The 24,636-nt window shown below is 37.5% G+C and overlaps 1 protein-coding gene across 2 annotated transcripts in view; it reads left to right on the top strand.

Moving 5' to 3' along the window:
- The first annotated feature begins 1,012 nt into the window (after positions 1-1,012).
- GREB1 (growth regulating estrogen receptor binding 1) overlaps positions 1,013-24,636 on the top strand; it is a 93,040-nt gene continuing 69,416 nt past the window's right edge. Inside the window, exons 1-2 of one of the 2 annotated variants that reach the window (XM_050315274.1) lie at positions 1,013-1,103; positions 9,366-9,508. The gene's annotated coding sequence lies outside the window, so the exon portion shown is untranslated. The remainder of the gene's footprint in view (positions 1,104-9,365; positions 9,509-24,636) is intronic. The other variant, XM_050315276.1, reaches the window with a different exon arrangement.

A 24,636-nucleotide genomic window follows, 5' to 3' on the forward strand; every position in this document is an offset into this window, starting at 1 on the left:
TAGAAGTCTTCAGCATTACCTACCTCTCTCCACAGTCTCTGTAACAAAAATAAACACTTGAGAAGGACTATTTTATTGTGTATCTAAAATTAGGTCCTTAAGAAGAATATGCTGGCTAGTTGTAATTATATGTGATTTTCAGGAGCCATGTACTGGTTGTCTGAAAATGTTTCTTGTCATCATGACTGCTGAAAGTGAAAAAAGACCCCTTAAATGCATTTGTCATTCAAGCTGGAAAGTCAGAGGACTTGTGCCTGTGTTTTCTGTGATCCTAAAGGGGTTATTTCATAGCTCATAATCTTAAAAAATGCCACTTGTTATTTTTTCACTTTCATTCTCTATTGCATCATCAGATTATGCTGGTATTTAAATCTGGCTTTTGAGGGGAAAAGTTTGAAGCTTCTTTAAAAAAAAACTATTTAGAATAAGGATTGAGAAACAAAGAGCATAAACAATAGGTAAGCTGGATTTGGGAGATAACTAGCTATCCAGGGCACTCTTCTTTATCTGTATAGATTGCTTAAACTAATCTCCAAATGGCATGCTTTGGCTACTGTGACTAGATCTTTACTCACACACAGAAAAAACCCCAAATTTTACAATTTCTCCAGAAGACTTCCACTTTCCCTTCATATCTCTGGTCTTCCCTGTTCATCTTCTATTTTATAACTCTTTTTTCCCCCTCAGGCTGCTGAAATTGTCTGCACTTTAGACCCTAGAGCCAAATAAGGCACGTCTCGTTGGGAAGATACCATATTCAGTGGGAAGCAGGGGTGAGGATGCATGAGGCCGGAGAGGAAAAGGCGGGGGGAAGGGTGAGGGGTTTGTATTCTTGACCTTAGGTAACTGGTGCTGAGAGGTAGCGCATTGTGTGGAAGCACAGGCAGACCTAGAGCTTGTGGATGGGAAGGAGGGAGTAAGGAGGAGGGAGGAGGAAGCTGGGACAGCGAGGGGGGAGGAGGAGGAGGAGGGGAGAGCAGCATCTCTATCTTTCTTTGCAGACCACGCTGCTAAACAGCGAGGGGAGGCTCATGCTTCCCTAATATCCATCACTCCCTGCTTCCAGCGTGGTCGCAGACAGAGCAACAAAGAGGGTCTCAGAGGTAAGATCCGTGCAACTTGCAAAGCTGTAGCATCTGCCAAAATAAGGAGAAGCAGCAGCAGCAGCAACAATAGAGAGTAAAGATTATCAGCACCTGGGAGTGCTCGGAGACGGCAGGGGGGTAACAGGACGCTCCTGAAGGTTAGGGAAATGTTAGTCCCAGCAGCAAGAAGAACGGAGTAAAAGGAGAGCAGGGGATCAGGATACCAGCCAGCAATATTTAGCAGTGGGCAGTTTGTGTCCCAACTCTGTGTGGGAAGAGAGTAGGTTAGCAGCATAACTGATACATGGATAAATGAGACTTAACAGAAGATACAAATGGTTTATTTACCCAAAAATATAGTTCTGGAGTGAACAAAACAATTAATTTGTGTATTCAGAAGAAAAAAATAATTATAAAAGCAAAGCTAAAGCCTGCATATTGTTTTGAAATTTTTTTACATGAAAGTTTGATTCTTCATGTTAGGACAGTGTTTTACTTCAGAAATGCATTTAATAGCAACAACAGGGAAAAAAGGCAAAACTCCCAAAGGGGGTTTTAAGTCTAACAAAATGGGCTGTTTGACAAGTATTGTAAGAAAATATTTGTAATAACTAAAGAAGGTATGCTGTTTGAACTAAGAAATAGTTTCATTTCATTTAGGAAAAACAAACTATAATTTTGTGGTGGCCTGAAATGAAATTTCATCCACTCACACTAAAAAATCAGCAATTTGGTTAGTTGTATTTATAAAGTTAACTGTTTATTTTTAGTTGTGACTACTGGAAGCTTAGATGAAGGAGACAGAAACTGTAACATCTATACATTAGAGACATGGATGCTTGCTTTTTGCTTGAGCTTTGTCTCATTTACTTTACTTTTTGAGGCATGGTCTACATTGGTTTTGATCTAATACCTCATAGACCCTTCTGAAAATTACTAACTACTAAAAGCTGTAGTGACAGTGTTTGTTGTTATACATGTTGAACTAACTACAGAGAAAATGAACAGTGGTTTGTATGTCTTATTAGTGAGAATCCGTGGGATCTAATGGTTGTTTTTTTGTTTGTGGTTTTTTTTGTTTGTTATGAAACACAGAATTGTTCTCCAAAGGTGGGCATTCTGGAATATTTGTGCTTAATTGGAAGTTTCTGTGTTTTCATCTCAAGATTAGGTAACTAAAATAGCTCTAGTGAGTAGATTCAGTGTCTGAATGAGGAAGTTGGAACTACCATTCTCTGCTTCATTGGAGAACGTGGAGGTGGTGGACCTGAGTTTGATTTCCTTTTTCATCAGTGTAAACTTAGTGGTACAAGTGTGTATCAGATCAACATCAGCTTCTACACTGTCTCCTTTGTCTCATTTTTCTTATAAAAGAAGGAAAATCCACAACACAGCAATGGGACTTTGCTTCCACCAGTTTTTACAATGATCTTAATTGCTATTTCAGAGCTTATTTTAGTTATATTATTATTTTCTAACAATAAATAACAGTCTGACATTGGTCACTTTGTCTGCTATGATAGTTGTCAGCTCTAGCTTTGAAATTCACTTAAGTCAGTAGAGAGTCAGGAGTGTTATTATAAAAGAAAAAACAAAATAACTTATTTTCCTGTCAGCCCATTCCCTTGCTTACAAAACTGGTTTGGGTTTGTTTGGGTTTTTTTAATCTATCTTTTGTTTTACTAATGTAATGAGGAATGAGTAATATATTTTGAAACCTGTTCTATCTTGTCATTAATGTACAGCTGTTTAAGAAAAGATTGAATTAATTGAGGCTTTAAAAATGATCTTCTGTTTCTTTAGAAAAATGAAAAATACTAAATACAATATTACCTTTTTTTTTTACATTTATTTTTTGGTTTTGATTATGGTTTTTGATTTTCTGTGGCTTCTGCCAAAGCATTGGCATGTTCTCACTTTGGAAAGGTTTAAATGTGTTATGTTTATTAAAAAACCCAATAACAAATCAAGCCTAACACAAATCTACTACTGCAGGTAAATTTCATTTGAAGCTAACATTCTTTTCTACTTAGACAATAGTTAGCTATTGTTCTCTTAAAACAACCTTCTATGAATTGTATTGTTCTTGAAGTTTATATGGGCTGGATGCAAAGCTCCCTGAAGTCAGGAAGAGACATTCCATTGACTTCAAATGGCTTTGGATCAGGCCTGTCACGTGAGATTAGCTCCTGACAGAAGATGTTATAAGCACAAACCCAGAAAAGAATGATTTAGGGATGGAATTTCACTTATGCTGTGATCATCTTTGCTTTGTGCATATCTATTAGGGATGATATTTTTGAAGCAGTGTTTCATTTATTTTCTATTAAAAGTTGTGTATTTATTGGTATTTGGAATATTTGGTGTTGCATAAATTTTCTTCTAACTTAGGTCTCGAATCTATTGTCTATTTGTGTCTGTATTTAAATACCTTATTAGGGTAGTCTGGATACAATAGCTCAGAATTTCTTAGATGGCATTTTATAACTTCAGTAATACTGTGCATGATATGTACAAAGTTAAGGAAAGATTTTTCTAATGTGAAAAAGCAAATTAAATACTATGGTTTGAATTCTGTTTTTTCATGTTAACTAAAAGATGTATTCTGTATAAGAAACTAATGGCTTCCATAGTTTCTCTTCTAACAAAACAACACCTGCCCCCAAAACCCAGAAGATATTGTGGTATAAAATGTGAGAAGTGGCAAAGTCAGACATTTGCAGTTTTTCTGTGTTTGAAACGTATGGAACTTACACAGTGTAAAAGTAACCACGAGAAAAACAGTAATTTTGTATAAGAAAATAAAATGGCAACATTTTACAACACGAGTTTGTAAAGGGAAATTTGGATTAGGAACTCGTAAACTTTCAAAGATAATTCTTTCTAATAAACGGAACCCTGTCAGACTCCCAGGCCCTCTAGTGATACTGGGCATCATTATCTATAGGTGAAAATTACCTTTGTTTCTTATTGATTGTGGCTCTTCTAATGAATACAAAGCCTGTATGGTGAATGATAAGTGAACTGTCACTCCTATTTTTTCACCTTCATATAAAATAAAACATGTACTCTGAGCTGAGATCAGGCCCAACCAGGGATTTATTTCATGTGAAAAACAGTCATATGAAGGGACATAAAAGGCTAGGGTAACTAACAACAACCAAAATCTACATGCAGACATTCTTAATTATACAAAAACATGCCTGCATTTGTGTATTGACACGTGCATAGGGAAAGCATAGTTTCTTTAACTGCAGCTGAAGATTCCTTGCTTTTTCCCACTTAAACTGTGGTTAATGATTCAGGCAATCAGCAAATCTACCTAACTCTTCAAAACTTCTCTTACACAGACTGTGGCAGGATATACTGTAATCTACTAAGAAAATCCAATCCTTATGTTCACTTTATTGACATTTGCAGCTGTACCTTTGTAATTACGCCTAAGGACTCCAACAAACATTGGTTTGGTTTTCAGTTTGTCTTCATTTGCCATTATCAACGTGTTATCTTCCATGCCTGAATGTTTCTGTCAGAAATAAAGAAAGTCTAAGATGTAACATCATCAGTGGTGTATCTCTGAAGAAATTATAAAAGAAACTTGCCCTTTAGACATTATATACCATAGAAAAAATGCTGTAAAATATAAATACTGATTATTATATGAAAAATTTATCTCTTTTCTAGCTATACAGTACAACAATACTTTACGTACTAAAGGCATGTAATTATGTTGATGGTGTATTTATATAATTATGCAGTAGATAGAATTGAAAATTATTTGTGGGAAGTATATTAACATCACAATTGTAAAAATAGTCAATACTGGCAAAGAATTGCAATCAAAGATGTATTTATAGGTTTGAGAATTCATCCTGACACTTAACTTATTCTTTTAACACTTTTTGTCTTGCTCTAAGTGGTTGCTTGCGAAATATATCCTTGTTTTTAACCTAGCTGTCTTAGTTTTTAAAGCTTCTTAGTAGGAAAGTGTGGGGCTAAGTCTTCTGATTTAATGAGAGGAAGAAAATACATAGATTTTGTCATTTGGGAGGGGAAATTTTTATTTCCACAGTGTTTCTTATCCCTTGCCCAAGGATAAATATTTATTTAAAATAAAAATAACCATCCTATCCAGACTTCAGTACTGTGACGTTTTGGTGTTGTTATACAGTGCTTGGAAATGATAAGCAAGTTTCTAATGATTATGACTGTTTTCGTCATACAGATCCTCATTTGCAGTGTATATGCATACTGGAAATTAACCTGACCAGGCAGTGAGGCAGGTTTAAAAACACCAGTTTTGCTTCTATCAATGAAAACGTTAGTACATTAAAAAGAGAAAGTATAGAATTTTCTGACTTGGAACAACGTTTTCACATGTTTTCAAATTATCTGTATTTTGCCAGTTTCTTTATGAACTAGAGATTAAAGTATGAAGTGTATACACAGAGTGATCAAACCATACACAGGGTGATGGATAAAACTGTAGATTTCATTGGTGTAATCATTCAGGATGTTACTTGAAATAAGAATAGTGAAAATAATTTTGAACACAAAAGTTTGGAACTTGCTGTAAAGTTGGTTTGGAAGTTGCTGAAAAGTGTAAAGATTGTTTCATTCTTATCTGACAGTTATTTTCATTTTCTTTCACTCCAGAGGGAATAAAATGGTTGATTTACTATGTAAATACATAATAATTTTTTAAAAGAAAACATGTTTTACTTACTTGACTGCAGTGTAAAGGATGCTTTAGTCACGTGAGGGATCCAGATCTTGGTGGCATTTTTTTTATGGTGGAGTTATAAATGGGTTCAAAAAATCACAGAACGGGTCAGGTGGGCAGGAACCCCAGTGGGTCATCTGGTCCAACCTCCCTGCTCAAGTAGGGTCATCCTAGAACACATTGCACAGGATTGCATTCAGACAGTTCTGGGTATCTCCAGTGAGGGAGACTCCACAACCTCTCTGTTCCAGTGCTCACAGTAAAGAAGTTCATCCTTATGTTCAGATGGAACTCCCTGTGTTGCAGTTTCTGCCCATTGCCTCTTGTCCTATTGGTGAGATGGACTGAGTGGTTTAGCAATGTCTGAGGGTGCATCAGGGCCCATGGACTTGTGAAAGTCAAGTTTGATTAAATTGTATCTTACCCAGTTCTCCTCAGCCAAGGGGAAGCCTTCCTCCAGGCCTTCTCCCTAGTTTCCAGGGTGAGGGATTCCTGAGGGCAAGTCTTGCGGTGAAGATTGAAGCAACGAAGGCGTTCAATATCTCGGCCTTCAGTGCAGCCTCTGTTGTGAGGGTCCCATTCATTTGTGGACCCACATTTTCCCCAGTATTCCATTTGTTACTGATGTATTTAAGCCTTTTATGGGTAGTTTTTAGTTTTACCATTTTACTCAATGAAAACTGTCACAGGTGTAAATGTTGCTTTACGCTCTGTTGTTTTCCCACTTGTTCACAAAGGGGGAATATATTGCCACATTTTTTGTCATTTGTCATCTTTTGTGTAAGGAAGGGCACAGCATTCACATCAGTGGTAATTATGTCTCTGATGCTGAGAAGGGCCTTAGAGAAAGACAACCTGTGATGGTTCAGACCTGGCTCCCTTCTAAATACCCAAACCCACAGCAGCAGCCTCTCCTTCCCCCTCCCTTCTTCTCCTAGGGCAAAGAAAAAAAAAAAACCTACGCAAATTGAAGAACCTGAAATCAAGCTAGTTATATAAAATATATATATTTTATGTATATTACAGTTATATACAGTTAAGATGCTATGTACAGAGCAAAAGGGAATCCAAACACCCCCGAAGGGATAGGGAAAGGGGAAAAAGGAACAAAAGGGGACAAACAGGGACACTGAATAGATATGCGCAATCAAACCCGAGAACTAGTGAAATAACTAGTAAAACAAATCTCACCACGTCCCTTAGAAAAGCAGGATTGGCAGACACGGCCAGCACTCTCCAATCCTCCACACGTCAGGCCAGCGGTCGCTGCCTCAGCCTTAGATAAGCGAGACTAACGCAAGGACCTACTGTTCCCGAACCTCACCTGAACAGAAGAGAATGAAGGCCTCTCCTCCCTTCTTATTTATACCCCGATTTACGTAAAAATCATATGGAATACTGGGAACACTGCCCCTTCCTTGGTTACAAACTGGTCACCAAGGAAGGCCTAGGTTAAAACTACCACGCAACCAAAGAAAAGAGATAAACCAAGTCTTATCTTCTCAGCATCAGACAAACATTTGATCCACTATCCAGCCCCCCAGCTATGATACAAGCATCTAACACACTTGCTGCACAGCGTTGTAATATGTCTCCTTCTTTGAAGTTCATGTGATACTGAAAAAGTAGGAGAGGAATCTTGGAGATGTAGTGTAGTACTCTGCCTCACAGTGGGGTTCTCCTTTTAAAGACAATTTTTAAGGAATACTTCCTAGGCAGTGGCATTTGTCCAATCCCATGTGTGTAATACAGGGTTGAGCATTGTGGGGGCCATGAGATATCGACCAGGCCAATGCATGAAAGATGGTGGCTGAACAAAAAGCAATGTAAAGTACACATTCTGTATTTAGAAGAACTTGAAAAGACCAAGAAGCATCCCCTTAAACTCTGAAGTAAAGCGAAGCAAATCTTTGTGCAGAATCAGAGAGATGGTGCTTGGAAAGCTCTAGTCTTCTACTGTTACTGCAACCCATTTCTTTGGCTTCCACAATGTGAAACGAGGGTGCAGCTTCACAAGGAGAACTTGCTATAGTTTTAATATTGTTGATGGATTATTGTGGAATTTACTATCTCTTATATAATCTAAGTGCATTGCAATACATTTCTTCTTGCCATTTAAAGGATTGCTTAGAAAGTTAATTTTGAGTTAGTCAAAAATTTATTTTTGTCTAGCAGTGGTCTTGCTCAGATTGAAAAAAGGAATTTTAAGTATCCAGCTTTCAGGGTAGTGAGGTCAATCTCCTTTCGTCCTAGGTATGAGACATAAAATCACCAAGGATGATGGTATTGTGGAATTTTGTGGAATTTTGATATCAGTAACGCTTCTGTTTTGATTCTGTTTTGACCACTGAGGAGAATGCAGTGTGTTGTTGTTCCCTGTCAGAGAGCTCAGTAGTGCACTGCAGTGTAAGATAAGCTGTTTGAGAGTGCCCAAAGGAGGGCAGTGAATATGGTGAAGGACTTTGAGGGGAGGTTGTAGGGGAGTGGCTAAGGTCACTTGGTCTGTTCAGCCTGGAGAAGAGGACACTGAGGGGAGGTTTCATTGCAGTTACAACTTCCTTGTGAGGGGAAGAGCTTTGGGTTTGCTAATGAGAAAACTGGTCTTATTCATACCAGTTCAGATAGCTATGTTAATGAGGTTCTTTGGTTAATGGACCCACCAGTCCTTAATGGACCTATCTTTCACTCCACCACTGAGTTCCTTTTTCTGTTGCACTCCTACCATGTATTTCTGTAGCTTCATTCGTGTGTGTTTTGTATGATCTAGAATATTGCTTCATCTGAATAATTTTGTGCTCCCATCCATCTAAGTCATCAAACCATCACTATCCATATCATCACTGTCCATGTGGATGCTTTTTTATGGATACACACTCACTGCCTTCCCATGTGGGGAAGTCAATGATTCCATGTACTGTATATATTGAAGTAGATACGTGTCTCTATCTGCAATTTGGCTGATTATCAGAATGCTTAGGAAATCCTAATGTTCTCCAACTATAACCCAAGTCTTCTACTGAATTTCACACTGCATAAATTGTAAAATAGATGTGCCTATTAAAAATCTAGATTATGACTTTATAAACCCTGAAAAAGGCAAATGCTTCACTATACTATGCATTTTTGGCATTTTATTATTACTGTGCCTTAAAAACATCCCTAGGATCTCAAAAAGTCAGTTTAGATTTTTCAATTTCACATTAATTAAAATTTTAAGTTCTGTAAAATATCAGGCAGTGGTTGCGTAGAGTCTTCTATAGATGTTGGTATGTGTCTTTGCTTGTGGGTGTGTGCCTTGTTTTCTTTTATGGAGTGAAGTTTCCCAGCACTCTCTGATGCTTATTTTATTTTATTTTATTTCTGTTATGCAGCCAGCATTTCATGTGCACAAGGGAAAGGCAGAGGCAGCTGAGGGATGTACTGGGAGTATCAGTTGGTATGAAAAAGAGTGCAGGAAGTGTGGCAGGTGACTTAGCTTCTCAGTTGCTTCCCAGGTTTGAGCCCACTGATGATGTTCACTGTGTGAATAGTGTTCTCTGTTGGGTTTTCTTTTACAGAAATTCAATGATTTCCCTACAAGGCAAAAGTTAAGCAGTCTTCTGGAGCTGATTTATTTCAAAGACTTCTTCTACTATGCAAAGTGGATGACACAATTACTTTTGACTCTCTTAATCTCACATGATTTTCTTACTCTACTGAGGTAGGTCTCTTACCCTGTGTGTAATGTGATGCAGCATCCCTGGTAATGTTTCACATGCTTTTAGTTCCATGCTAAAAAATGTTGCTCTGATAAAATCTGCAGTACAGTCTGCATAGTATTTAAATTAAACTGACTGGGGGAAAGACCACACACAAATAGTTATGTCACGGCCATGGAGACTCAACAGAGGCCTAGAGACCTTTGGCCAAGCACCGGACGATGTGAACATGGTCCTGCAGTATGAACAGGCAGGAAATTCTCCATCCCTTGACATAAAGGCCAGGCATCTCTTCCTGGGCCAGATGCTTGTGGCAGCAGAGGTGTAAGGTCATGTTGACAGGCCAGTCTGGGTGTGAAGTAATGGTGTGTAGGATGGCAGCAAGAAAACAAAGCTTTATGAACGATGCTATTCCCATTTCATATTAGCTATACTGCTTCACTGTCTTTTCACTGCTAGGTGGCATTGTATTTGCATGTAATTTCATTTCTTTGGCAGTGTGTTCACTTTCTAAAGAAAAAAAGCTATCTTGAATTCAAGCTAAATCTTACTGAATTGGAATGATCCCTTTAGACTTTGCAACTGAGATATTAATTTACTGTGATTCCTGAAGTTTGTTTTTTTTTTTTTTCCATTGTGCCCTTCTGTGGATCCAAGGTGAAATACATTTTTCTTTTTAAGGTGCAACATCTGATATATCCAATTGGAAATTTCGTTCACAGTCGTATTTGTTAGGTTATGTGAGGAGAGTCTGGAAACTCCTAATGACTGACACAATGGAGAAAGAATAGTCTGACAAATGACAGGACTCCAAAGGAATAACCTATTCAGTTTTATGTCTTCTACCTGCATCAGAATTAAGCATAGTTGCGGCCATAGAATTTGCCTACACTCAGGGCTGTTTATAAAAGCATGCACATGAAAAGCTGGTGTGCTTTCCTGAGCCCTTGTTCACACATCCTCTTCCGACTGCTCCCGTGCCAGCTGAGGAGGTTCCTGCCCCTAGTAACTCCTATTGCATTTCTGTCAGAGGTTGTCACAGGTGCCTCTGCCAGCTGCTCCTGTGCATGGCTCCTAGTCCCCTTTGCTTGAAATCAATAGGGGTGGTGAAGGTCTATGACTATAACAGTGTTACATTTTTTTGCTAAAGTGCAGACAGGGTTGCTCAGAAGAAAAATGATGTGGGTAAAACTGTCAGTAATTTCCAACATCTGAGCAGTAGTGAGCCTTTGTAAAATAGACTGTAGTCATTCAGTGGGCCCTGCCAGAACTGGAAGATTTTTTAATGGCTCTGTGTGCATTTAAGTTACACCACTGATTTTTCAGTCTTTTCCTCTTGCTTTATAAGTATGACCTTATGTATGTATGTATGTTGCCTGTTTGGGGGTGGTTTGTGTTATCCATGATCAGGAGTCAGTCAAATTAAAATATTTATGGATCTGTGGTTTGGTAGAGCTTGTTTTACCCTGGTTTAAGTTTATCTATTTTACATTCATGCTGGAGCTGCTCTGAGGGCTCTATAATGATTCAGAATCAAGTCCTCTGTTCTGTTTAAATACATGCAATTTATTTTAAAGGTAACAAGTAATCACGAACAAAAAAACCTCAGGTTCTGGTTTGATCCAAAACCAGTAAGATCAATTCTAACAGTCCTTAAATGGCTATCATCAACATTTGTCTGAGAATTTTATGAATGCTAAAACTTAAAAACCCCTCTTTTTCCCCCTCTCTTTGACTTTTTTTTTTTTTTTTTTCCTGCTGGTATGTGCTTTGTCTTTTTATGATAGTAATTAATATAGAGGAGAAGGGAGTTTCTAAAGGTGGCAAGATTCTTTGTCATTCAAGTCACACTCCATTTCTTTCCTGGATTCAGTGTCTCTCTTTTCCAACAACCATCTACATAAAGTAAATAAACATTGACTGAGGTGGGTAGATAATACTAGGTGATTTAGAACTGGCTTTAAAACAAGCATTACAGATCCTAATGTTTGCATTATAAAATATGAAGTTTTATTTTTAAAATGTTGACATGTATACTTCCTTTATCTGTTGCATTCACACTGATACATCATTGACTTTTAAATTAGGAGGAATATTAGCATAGAAAAAAATTGTATCAATGCCAGTTAAAAAAAAAAAATCAATGGAAAACAATTTACCAGTTGGGCATAGCTTATTAGAGTGTTGTGTACTGTGAAAGCCATCAAATTTTGGACCAGACTTTGTCCTCATTTTGAGCAATAGAGGTTCATGGCAGGATAATATTTTAGCAGTGTGCTACAAAAGTTGTTGTCAAAGCAAAGGAGATCAAATATAGACACTACTTTGGCTAAACTCCAAATTTTTGCATGTTTATGGATTGTCAGTAGATTGGTCTTATTAGAATTATACACTTACTTAATAATATTACTACTAATGTTATTATTACTTACACTAAAGTGGGTTTTCAACAGGATCTCCTGTAATAATGCAGGGGAGAAGGGTGTTTCTCTAGATGCTTGCCTGACTCCCAGTGCCTTGGCTAGATGTGTATTATTTTTATTTGACCATTTTGTTCAATTTTAATCCGTCAGAAAGAGGGGAACAAAACCTGCTTGAATAAAAGCACCAATGGTAATCACTGCTAGTTTTGTGGAAAATGTGCTCTCTAAGTATTCTGGAAAACAGTGGGAAAGGGATCCAATTATAAAATCACACAGAGCGTAGAGAGGACGTTAAGGTCACTTTTTTTTTTTTTTTAAATATGAATGTATAGAAATTGACATCAGTCCTTAATATACAGCATGCACACCATTTAACATGTGTATGTTTACTGAGAGAAGTTATGTTAGCAAACAACATCTGCATGTTAGTAGAATTAGATTAACTGCATGTAAGTAGAATTCTGAATGACCCTGACTAGGTGGAAATACTGTGGGTACTTGTGCACAACGTGGCATCATCAAGGCACAAGTGGTTTGCTTTTAGAAAGTAGATGTTTAAGAATGGTTTCAAAACCAGAAAATTAAAAGTTTTTTCCTTGTTGACACTTTTCCTTCCACTCTCTTTGTAAAACCTTCTCAGCATTCCACTGGTACATTAGGACATAAAGCAATTATGAAAAGGAACATAAATCCTTAGTTTATTGGCTAAATTAGGAAAAATTTTTTGGCTTTTCTGACCATCCTTCAAATAAGGATGTCAGAGTGCAGAGGTCAGGGTATAGAAGCCTTGGGATATCAAAAGGTGGTGAGAAGAATGGCTGGGATTTCCAGCAGCCTAGGAGTACTCTTTTGTCTCTAGTGGTCAGTTGTTGAGGATGATGCCTGTGGACATCAAAGAAATGTCTAAACAGTGTTATCTAGGCCTGTCCTTTGCCCCCTGCCATGTAATGGGCCTCTTTTCAGGAAAACATTGGGAAAGCTCAGAAAGCGAGTTGTCCTATCTTAGTACTATTAGTTCAGCAAGAAAGCGGATCAATAACACTTGCACCAACCAGTAAAACAATCTGTTAGTTTCTGAAAATGCAGATTAGTCAAGCCTATAAATTATGCACTGCACATCCAAGAATCAATATTTTTTCGTAATCTGATGAGACCTTACTTTTAAAGAATTCCTTTTTTGCCTTCTTGGACATATTATTATTATTATATTATTATTATTTTATTATTATATTATTATAGTATATTATTATTAATTAGAATTATTATTATATTATATATTATTATTATAGAAAACTGTTCTGAGAAAATGAAACAAAACAACCTCCTCGGACCTATTTTAACACTTGCAAATAAGTTTGGTTTGGGGTTTTTTTAGTTTGTTGGTTTTATTCATGGGTTGAACGTACTGAGGTATTTTTAAAGAAAAAAAAGAGCTGATATTTGATGCAATTCATGCTTAAAATGTTGACTTTGATGTCTGGAAGAGTTATGCCATCATTTTCAAGATAGACTGCTTTCCTCTTCGATAAATCAGAGTTACAGTATCAAAACAAAACCTGTGCCTAATATATTTCGGATCCTGTATTGCCCATTCACTCTTTTAGTACACTGGTGAAGGGACAGCCATGGTGAGCTGTTTGTTTGTGTTAAATACAATAAAAAATATTCTGAAAATGTTATGAGAAAAAAACAAGCAACTGTTTGCTCCTTGTCAGTTTGGATTTCTTTGTTGAGAACCCCCCAGTTTTCCAAAGAGATATTGCAAGTTTTGTTGGTTAACAGCTGGGATAATAGTCTGGGCCCCAGCCATGTGAGAGCTCATTAAGCCTAAAATATGGAGCAACAGAGAGGAAGGCAGCCTGGAAATGGGACTGTGCTTCTGATTCCTGTGAACCAAACTGGGGGTTTTGTAGCTGATTCAGAGCCAATGATAGTGCCTGTGTCATTGTGCAATGCTGCTGCCATTCTTGAACTAAGTAGACACAATGTAAAAAACATTCTTTGCAGGACTGAGGGCTGAATAAAAACATCTAGCTATGAATCAGTCTCTAGGAATATTTAATAAAACCAGTTTTTAGTATTCACTGCTGTGCACATTTTGCTAAGAGTATAATACTAATTAGAAAATACATGAAATCTTTACTAAAATTAGACCACATCAAGACACATAATTGCATTATTGTCATAAGAAATGACAATGAATTCAATATCAAGATACTTAAGCCAAATGGTAATGTAAATATTAAAAGTAAGCCTGTGGTTGAATCAATAACACTGTTAAGTAGAGGAAATTGGAGCTGGGATTTGTTGGCATGTAATTATGTGACATCTTTAAATATAGCTAAAGATGTAAGTTCAGTGTGGTTTTGAAAGTCTGAAATTAAAGTGTTTAAGGAACATGTGTTTCTCTACCATATTTCATTTTACTGTAATTTAGGACTGAAGAGAAAATTTTGATATAAACATATGAAAACTCATGAACCCTTCATTATCTTTTCTCTCCTCTGTCCAGTTGCAGAGGGCAGGGAGAGTACGGCTTTGGTGGGTACCTGGTGTCCAGCCCAGGGCCAACCCACCACAACGTATGAGTTAACTTTGACTAGGAGAACATGTATAATCATATCACTGTTGCTACACTGAAGTTTATAACAAGTAGGCAATGTGTTGGGATAATTTTTATTTATTTGTAAGGATATTGCACTTGAAAACTGGCATTTTGGGCTGCCAGATGACTCATCATTACTTACCTTCCCATATCCTCATCTAGTAAAGAAGATGAAGAGCTACAGATTTGCTAGCGTGCCTGAGTGACCACAGAGAGGCTGCATGGTTGTATTCATTGTCATTGCTATGCTGAGAGTCCAAAGCCAACGTTTTTCACTGTCAGAGAATGGATCTTGAACACCAATACTGCAGCTTGTGTATTCCATAGTTTATATATTTTAAAATACATAATACTACTTCTTTAAATACATAATGCTACTTCTAGAAAAAACATGGAGAACAAAGTATTGTATCTCCTATGGTGTTTTAATCTTTTTCTTAGTATACCTGTGTTTTTTCTTGTCATCCTGATTTTGCCAACATCTCTGTCCCTAGCTTTTCACAAGAGAGTATTTTCAATGACTGAAGAACATCCTTCTCTGTTAACTGGAGAGATACGGATTTGATAGATGGTCTGTTCAGTGCATGAGGAATTGGCCCTTTGGCAGGGCCTGTTGATATAGGACAAGGAGTAAAAGAGGTTAGATGGAAATCAGATATAAGGAAGGTATTTTTTTATGATGAAAGTGGTGAAACACTGGCACAGGTTGCTTAGAGACGTAGTGGATGCCCCATCCCCAAAAACACTCAAGGCCAGGTTGGATGGGGTTCTGAATGACCTGACCTAGCTGAAGATATCTCTGCTCATTGCAGGGAGGTTGGACTAGATGACCTTTAAAGGTCACTTCCAACCCAAACCATTCTATGATTCATTATTTTTCCTCATAAAAGATCTAGGTTAGCCACTGGAATTATCATGTAACAGAACTAAAATGAAGAAATGGATTGCTTTTATTATTTCTTCTGTTGGTTTTGTTTTGTTTTGTTTGACTTCCTGTGCTTTTTCATAGTACTTTGTCTTACACATATACTTGTTTTCATCATAAAAGATGGCTTAAATCTAACTTCTGAACTATGTCACATATAAAAACGCAGTGTATATGATATGGTGCAATTAGATTAAATAGTTAAACTTTAATTTTACAATAATTTCTGAAACAGGGTCTCTATGGTATTTAGCAAGTTTTTGATCTGACAGTCTTTCAGAATAGATTTTGGTTGTGGCTAGCTAAAGATGTATGGATTACTGATATCTTTAAATTCTGTCACAAATTTATCAGAAAGAACTATATGGAAAACATGTTATGTACCATGGGAGAGTGTACAGGAATTTGAATAATATGAAAGCAAATGACAAGTAAATGCTGCTGTGTAGTACAGGTTTCATGTTCAGAGAAATTGTAGCCTAAGTTTGGATGACATTTTGCAGCAAACTCTATCAGCTCCCCTACAAAAAAGAGGTTCTTATCTTTAATTTCTGTTTTTTAAATTAAGGCTAATTACTACTTAGCTCTTCTTTTTTACATGTGCTGAATCTCATGTCTGACTTGAGTCTGACTTGCCTCAAAAAATGGAGACCAAAATTGTGCAGTCAGTGCTCATTGATACTGCACAATGAAGGGACAGAGTAACAGAGAGGAAGTAAAAGCAATTTAAAATATTCAAACGAATAAATATACACACATTTTTGTGAATAAAGGTTCACAAAAATGTGAACGTGTTTGTGAGGAGAATGGGAAAAGCCTAAAGAAATTGCTGCTGAGTGGCCTGAGCAGTGTGTCACCCTCAGTGATATTGTGTGTAACCAAAGGCAGGGAGCAAAGACAAGGCTTAAATCACAATTTGGACAAACTACTCACAGAAAACCAGGAGCTGATGTAGAAACTTTACTAATATAATGAATCAGATATTCAACTTTCTTGTGTATTTACTTAATCTATGCAGTTTAAAGGTAAAAAAAATTGTGTCTCTTCCCACGGTTGCATGGATGTATGTGCAGCTGCACTACAACCTCTGTAGTGCCTCTGGATTTGCAACAGTCTCAAAATGCAACTTCTTCATCTTTCATAACAATATCATTTAAAGTCTAATGATGTCTAAGTGTCAGTGTTAGTTGTTTCATTGCTCAACATTCCGGTTCTTGGAAAGGAGAAGCAGGTTGAAGTGGAGTGTTTTGTTTTGGAGAGGGTACTGAGAGTAAAAAGTTTTAAGCAGACAGTGAATAGAAAAGAAGTCAGAGAGAGTAGGACAAAGAAGGGAAAACTGTGACCAGCATGCATGTGGACTTTAAAGCAGAGTCTGCAAAGCTAAGTAAAACAGTTTGTGCTGAGACTGAGCAGTGGAACTTCCAATTAGAGTGGATCCTGGCACAGTTTTGGCCTGTCACAGTCAGTAGTCTTCCAGGCAGTGCCAGGGCTGGGAATGGCATGCACCAAGGATGTTTCAGAGCACATGGACCTCACATACTCTCAGCAGGCTCTTTCCCACTAAAACGTTTTGGCATCTGTTCAGTTTCATGCTGTGAAAGCATCACTCTGATGACTTGCAACACAGCGCTGGCATTCATTAAAAATTCTGACTCAACCCGCACTTAATCTGCCCACAGAGTCATAAGGCACTACATGTATCCAAAGGAGGGAGTATGGTTGTGCCACAGAACAACCAGAGGCCTGGTTTTATTTAGCAATATAGGCGTGGCAAAGGAGCAACATGTTCTGTTTGGATGTAGCTGATAAATGGTTGGGGTTACTGAGAAGCTGCAACCTCGCATGAATGGGAGTGCCTGCCTTGTTGAGCAGTGCTAATGGCAGGAACTTCATCTGTATGGGCCTTCTAGTAAGCTAATTTCCATGGAGTCTACCACTAAGAACTGTTGAATGTGACCATATAGAGTAAAGCTGACTAATGGCAATAATTATATAGTTGTATAATTATAACCCTGTGTAACAAAACATATTTCGTCTTTGCCTTGTGTGTAAAATTCTTGTGAGGTCATGCAAGTAGAGTGATGAATCTCAATTGATGAAGGAAACTACAGTATAGGCAAGTGTCATATTATGCAATGATAACTGATCCTCAGCCTAAGGACCCATAAGACTCTGTGTGTGTGTGTAGGTGTTGATAGGTGGGCATACACAGGTAGTACCTATCCACCTGATTTATTTTTATTCATCACTGGGAGGTAGTTATTGCTTATAAAGAACTTCTTAATATTTGAAAAAATTAAGAAAGTGATAAGCGGAATTTATTTGAAGGAAGCAAAGCTTCAAAATTGCTTATAAAATAAAAAGCAATCAGAAAAAGTTCTATAAAGCTCTACTTGGTAAAGGACATCACCTTAATGGGATGATGCTATTTGTGTAGTGTATAAACTGGTAATTGAGTGCAGAAGATGATGAGACAAAGATAATAACATACAATTTCCAAGTCCACAATGTCAAGCACTGAAAGAAGTCATCAGAGTGCTATAAGAAATGGAAGGACTTCAATAACAGAATTCTAGTGGAGGTAGATTTTGCAATTGTATGAAATAGTTATTCCTACCTTTTCTTCTTCACAGTTTTTGGCACAGGAGATAAAAGAAAAAAAAAAGAAATATGAAGAAAAGTAATATTTTGACCAGAAAGCGACCTGGGCTTCTTGTGGGCTTGACTCATACTCTTCTTTAGCTAAAGATGATTTTCCTGAGTCTAAGACAGTTTGTAGATAAGCAACAGTTATGTTTATCCCTCAATACTTATGGAGATGTTTCCCTACATAGGATAAATTCTTTATATTTCTGCATTTATAGTTCATCTCATATTCTGTCATAGAGCTATTGTTTGGATACCTTTAATAGAAAGTTTTTCTTTCTATTAAACATGGTGCTGTTTCCTGAAGGTCTAGTGGTAAGTTTACAAATTAGGCAGTACTCTGAGATCCAAGGCATTTCCAAGGAAATTTTTCACTGTGTTTTCAGCAAGTAGAATTATATGTATTTTATGGTGAGAAACCATATAGAGATATAGAAAACAAAACTTGAGATCATAACAATAATTATTAGGATGTGTTATAAAAAGTAAGGATAATCTTAATCCACCCAAAATCAGATATATGGGACAAAGTAGTAAGTCAGGATGCCATGTGCTGGGCAGGTGAAGTGACCTTCTTGGAATCAAAGACAATTGTGCCTTTCAAAGTTTGTATTAGAAGTTTAAATGTTTCCTGCTGATCTTGTGTTAACATTTCTGAATGCATCTTCCTGAGCTTTCACATTATACCATAAGCTAAGATATTTTTCTGAAAGAGCCTTCATCAAATGTCTAGAAAAAGACTGTCTTTTATATGAAATGTTTGCTGCTGTTGGACAAGTGGCATGTGTGTGTAAAATATACTGGATGCATAATTACATGGGAAATGGATGCTGGCAGTTGTGTAAGAGCCACCCCCCACCAAAGGCAAGAAGAAGTCACCCTTAAAGGCAAGAATTATGCTGTTACATAAAAACTTGTTCCTAACATGTCAGTTGGTGCAGTATGTCCAATTGTGGTGTTTCAGACATACCATTTTGTACTGTTCATGCTGTCTGTTTAGAGTGCTGTTCCATTCTTTCATCTAGTCGCATGAACTCTGTTCTTTCTCAGTCATGAGAGACTGTTCTCTGCTGTAGGGACAATGTACAATGGGTACTCAATCGTGAGGGCAATGCCCAGCTTTTTTGAAAAAATATGAGACACTATCAGCCAACTGAAATTATGCACCCTTGAGGTGCTAGTTATGATTTTGTAGACTTATATGCCTCTTAAGTATCCTCTTTTCTATTCTGAAGAATCCCAGCCAAATAGATAGTCCTGAAACTTGTTAATCCTTTTGGTCTTTCTTCTTGCCTTTCTTCGAACCTTATCAAGTTTTACTGCCTTTTTGACACAGTGGACCCAAAGTGCACACAGTGCACTTCAGTATAAATAGATTCTAGAATCACAGAATCATTTAGGTTGGAAAAGAGCTTAAAGGACATTGAGTCCAGTTGTTAACCCAGCACTGCCAAGTCCACCACAGAACCATGTCCCTAAGTGCCACATTTACATGTCTTTTAAATACCTCCAGGGATAGTGACCTCACCACTTCCCTTGGCAGCCTGTTCCAATATGACTGACAACCCTTTCAGCAAAGAAATTTGTCCTATCATTACAAGTATAAACACTATAGACATTAGGACTATATAACATATATGTGAGAGAGAGAAAGTGATTGTCACTGTATAGTGTATAATTTCTGTTGTGCTGTATTAAGATTCTTATGGTTAAAAAAAAATGACTCCTTGCAATTGTTATTGCTTTCTTTAATAGATCTATTGCTCTGGTTTACCTTTTCTACTAATACTTTTTGTGTATGTGTTGCAGAACATGCAGTAGTGATTTCAAACCAGAGCAAGATAAAATGTCAAACAGGGCAAGGCAGCAGCATTAGAATTGTTCACAAGCAGCCCAACAGATTGTGGATATAGAGGGAGTCAGCATTTGTATTGTCCAGTTTATATTGTGTTTCTTATGTTGGAACTTGTTCCATAGCCTTCCAGATGCAAATGAAAGCAAGTGTTGCTGCTTACTCAACTTTCCTTGGATAAAACAAGGATTTGTTTCTTAATTGTTGATAATGATATTTTTAATAGAGCTTTTGGGTGTAGAAGTAGTATTTATGGACTCTGCTGTTATTCTATCTGTCTACTTGGGTACCTAAAACCTACTGGGACCTTATTATTGCAGCATCTTTGGATTATTGGCCAATTAATTTTTGTTCCACAGGTAACACTCTGTTATGCATGGTAGGGTAGGGCTGGGATACATGGGTGATGAGAAATTGATGTGGAGACTGCAACGCTGGCTGCCAGTGTAGTACCAACTAAATAGTTCAGTATTGACTCTCAGTTCAACAGGACCTGTACAACCCATAGTAGAGAACAGACCTGGAACACTATAGTATAGCTTTGGTTACATGGCCTACACTTGACCTGATAGATTGAATGAGTTCTGTGTTGGCTTTGGTTGGAGTCACATTGAGATCATCTATACCTCTGGCATAACAAACCCTCAAAGCATGTGACACTTGCATGGATATTTGAGAGTTGCTAATCTTTTGACATGGTGTTTTGTATTGTTTCAGCATTGTGTTGTTCCAATACTTTTAACATTTTTAGATGCCAGTAATTTTTAGTGTAAAAATTTTCAGGATCTCTTCTGCTTGCTAGTGCAGCCACATGACTGAGAGCCATGAAGCTATGAAGCAGCTTGGCAAATCAAAGGAATAAGATGCTATCTGTGTACCTAACTGAATGCATTATAGAGGAGAGCCTGTTCTTAAGTCACTGTAACACTCACAGAAAGATTGATGTGATGTTGAATTGTCACTGAAAGTAAGAGGTTCTGATGGAAAATTTTACTGCAATACATCAGTTGTGTGTGTGATTGCAGTGTGATATATTTGTTTCTCTTGAAAACAAAGATATGTGTTCCTCTCTGATTCACTGAATAAAAAAAAGAAAAGACATCCATTGGGACATATGGACATGATTCCTTCCAAAGAATATGTGGGGATTTGAAACACATAAATGGCAGATTGGGAAATAATGCAAGACATGGCAATGAGTGGAAATGGTATGAGTATCTTTAATAGTCTGCAGTGGAAAAGCACCATTGCTGTCTCAGTAGTTGGAGGTAGGCAGTGGGTTAACACAAGTATATCAAATCACACACACCGAGTACAAGATTTGTTCAACTAGTTTCAGTTCACATTCACAACAAAATGTAATGTGCCTGTTCCCCAGGTATGAGACGGTGTCACATCTTGTCTCCTGACCCGATGTACTGTACAGCATCCTCCATCACATGGGTTGGCATACGAGGTCTTTCACAATGGGAGCGGAGAAAGTTGAGAGTTCTTAAGAGCTGTTTTTCTAAGCACTCAAATGGATGTTACTCAGCCTGGAGGTTCAGAGGCTTTTTTGCCCATTCGACAATTACTAGAAATGAAGGAACACTCCTAAGGAAGTGTTTTGAACAGTTAGAGTTGTTAATAGCTACAGAAGTATCAGTCAGGCTGTAGCTTTTAAGTCTGTAAAAAATGATCTTTGAACACGTATTTAAGATTTTTACACAGGTACAGCGTGACTGAACAAGTGCTGGGTGCTTTTGTACAGTATGTGAATAAAAATTAAATGTGGCTGAGACATGAAAGTAGCAACAGTTTCAGTGACTTTTTAGAGTGATGAAGAAAGAGTTGTGACATTCTGAAATATTCTTGTTGTGTTCTGGGAAAATGAAGGATTTTTCTGATGACTGCTTGTACCAGTTGTAAGATGATGTGTCTGATTAATAATGCATTCTATTGAAAAGGAATGGGAGGTTTGCTTAGGTATGATTCATCGTTGTCTGTTGCAGTAATTAAGTCCATTCCTTGCCTTAAGGTCAGCATGACCCTGTTTAAATTTTCAGTCTCGAGGGTCTGTGCAGTTGGTGTTTAAGGAGGAAATAGGAAGAAATAGCAATTTATTGGTTTCTCTACATTTTGGCAAATGTGTATTTCCTTTCTTTTCTTTTTTTTCCTCCTTGATTCATTATTGAAACATTTGGTTGTTTTATAAAACTAAATTGACCTTTTATTTTACTCCTTAGTGAGATTTTTTCTCAGAGATTTTAAAAAAACATATACTATGTTTAAGATCCTTTTAATTCAGTGATATGAAGAACAAAAGTATTTTTATGATTTTAAATACAAAACAGTATTCTAAAAGGTTCTTGTGTGCCTTTAACACACTTTCATATGAAAGATAATCCTATTCCAGCTATCCTGTTACTTTATAAATAGCAGTTCGCTACACTCGCTTCCTCAGTTTCCTCCACATTTGTTAGTACCTCACAGTAGATGTCTGCACCTTGTTCTGCAATTCTCAACGTCTTTTTTAAACCCCACGTTTCTTTAATATCTATAAAAACTGAAGAGTAGTCTCCTGAGGTTTTTTCTGGCAGTGTGATCAGAAGGGCTCGCAATCTTGAGTATGACTGTTCTCTGCACCTTAGAGAAGTGATATTATCTCCAATTTACAGTCAAACAGTGACAGGACATTGAGGTTACAGGGTAAAAAAAACACAAAAGAAAAAGAAGAAATGCAGGCAAAGGCCTTAGAAGAATTTACACTGATAGCTGTGGTCAGCTCTTGCTACCCCAGGAGAACTCAACTTCTTTGCCCTACACTGTCCAGGGGCCATGCTGTGCAGTGGCTCCTACCCACACTGCTCAGGGTGGCGTCCTTCAGAACCGATGGGCTGTGTCTGCAGTGCTCTTCACTTGACTTTTGTGCCTCTGAGGCACAGATTTTGTGCATGTGTATTCAGATGACCATACTGTGAAGTATATGTTTCACAGCTAGCTAGTTCATGGCCTCATGGCATGGCATGTGCTGCATGTCTGGTAGCATGGAGTGAGAACAGGTTGGTGAGGGCACCAGACCTTGTAGGAAACTGTTGGAGAACTGTGTAGGGAACTGTGATGGGAGCAAGCTTGACACAACCTTGTCCATGCTGCCTAGAGAAAGGAGTGCCATATGCAACTACTCACAGAACTAATAGAGCTGAGAACACAGTGTGTGGATGTAAACTAATATGTATGTGGTGTAGATGATCAGGGGATATGGAGCTTGATGCAAACTGGAAGCTAAGTTTTGTGAAGTAATGGTTTCCACTTTTACCTGCTAAAGCTGCAGGACAAATTAGTCATTTGATCAAAAATACCCTTTTCTCATCTTCTTGAGAAAAAAAACAGCATTAAACTTTACAATCATCTCTTAATTTTCCTTGCTGATTGCATAATGGACCAGCTCTTTCCTCATTCTACCTTATAATGCATGTCCTGGTAAATTATTTTTATGATTATTTTTATGATTTTTTGTGCTTGTATCTTAGTCTGTGCTTTGGAGTTCTGAAAATCTTGTTACTCTGAGGTTATAACCTCAGGTTATATCCCGTGTTTCACTTCTATTCCAGTGTTCTCAATCTTTGGAAAACATGCCTTGTAAAGACCTATAAAACAGAAGATTCTTTTCTTTAAAGCCTAGGGTATAAGATATGTATTTTACATACCTTTTGTTGAGATAACTACATGATCAGCTTTCCCCTAACAACTGTTCTGTCAATTCATCACTTGCATTACTCACTCATTTAATGCAGATTCAGCAGCTCATTTCATCAGGCAGAGCCCCTCTTTTCTGATGTGTGTTGTATCAGCAGCTGCATACTGACCAACTCCCACTGCTTCTGTATACGAGATCTCTTATACATAACCTCCATGCTCATTGCCCATTCCTGGCATTCCTGCTCTGGCTACTAATCAAACACAATAGGCCCCTTTGTGCTCTCTTGCCCTTTCTCCTCCTCTGAAACTTTTGCTCCATGCCTATATCCAGAGCAGGCAGACCTCTTTTGCTTTCTGCATTCCATTACTGAATATCAGGTTAACAAGGTCTTCTTTAACACCTACCCTATGCTAATATTCTTTAAGATAGATGTGGTGTTTTCAGCCACAAAGCAGAGTCAGAGACAGGCACTGCAGCATCCTGGACTTTGTTCTAGACAACAGCCTGGGCAGTATCCTGGTGAAATTTGCTCATGAATGCATTACAGTTATGGTGCAAGTATGTTAGGCTGGCATCAATCAAGTTATACTTCTTTTTTGAAATGTGAATTTCCTGGCTTATGTTATTGTTGACCTGGTAAATTATTAAAAGTGACTCTTTGAAAAATCATGTGCTTTTACACACTTGCTTTTACACCTACATACATACATGTGTATGTATTTCTTGCAATGTTTGGTTTTCTTGTGGATTTCTCTAAACTTTGCCATCTGGTCAGGTTAATATGTGTAAGGAATACAGCTGCACAGTGCTGATAGGAAACCAGACAGTGATTCCTGCGTTTCCTAGCTGAATGATTCTGTACCTTACTTGAAAATTACATGACTGAGTCCCCATCATGTATTTGGTGTTAGGTATAGAACATTCTAATAATTCTAATAAAACTTCTAATGCAGTTCCATACTAACAGAAAAACGCAACAGTCACCCTCCTAAGTAAT

Source organism: Myiozetetes cayanensis, unplaced genomic scaffold, assembly GCF_022539395.1.
Source record: "Myiozetetes cayanensis isolate MyiCay16 unplaced genomic scaffold, myiCay2020 scf2-11, whole genome shotgun sequence".
Taxonomy (NCBI): domain Eukaryota; kingdom Metazoa; phylum Chordata; class Aves; order Passeriformes; family Tyrannidae; genus Myiozetetes; species Myiozetetes cayanensis.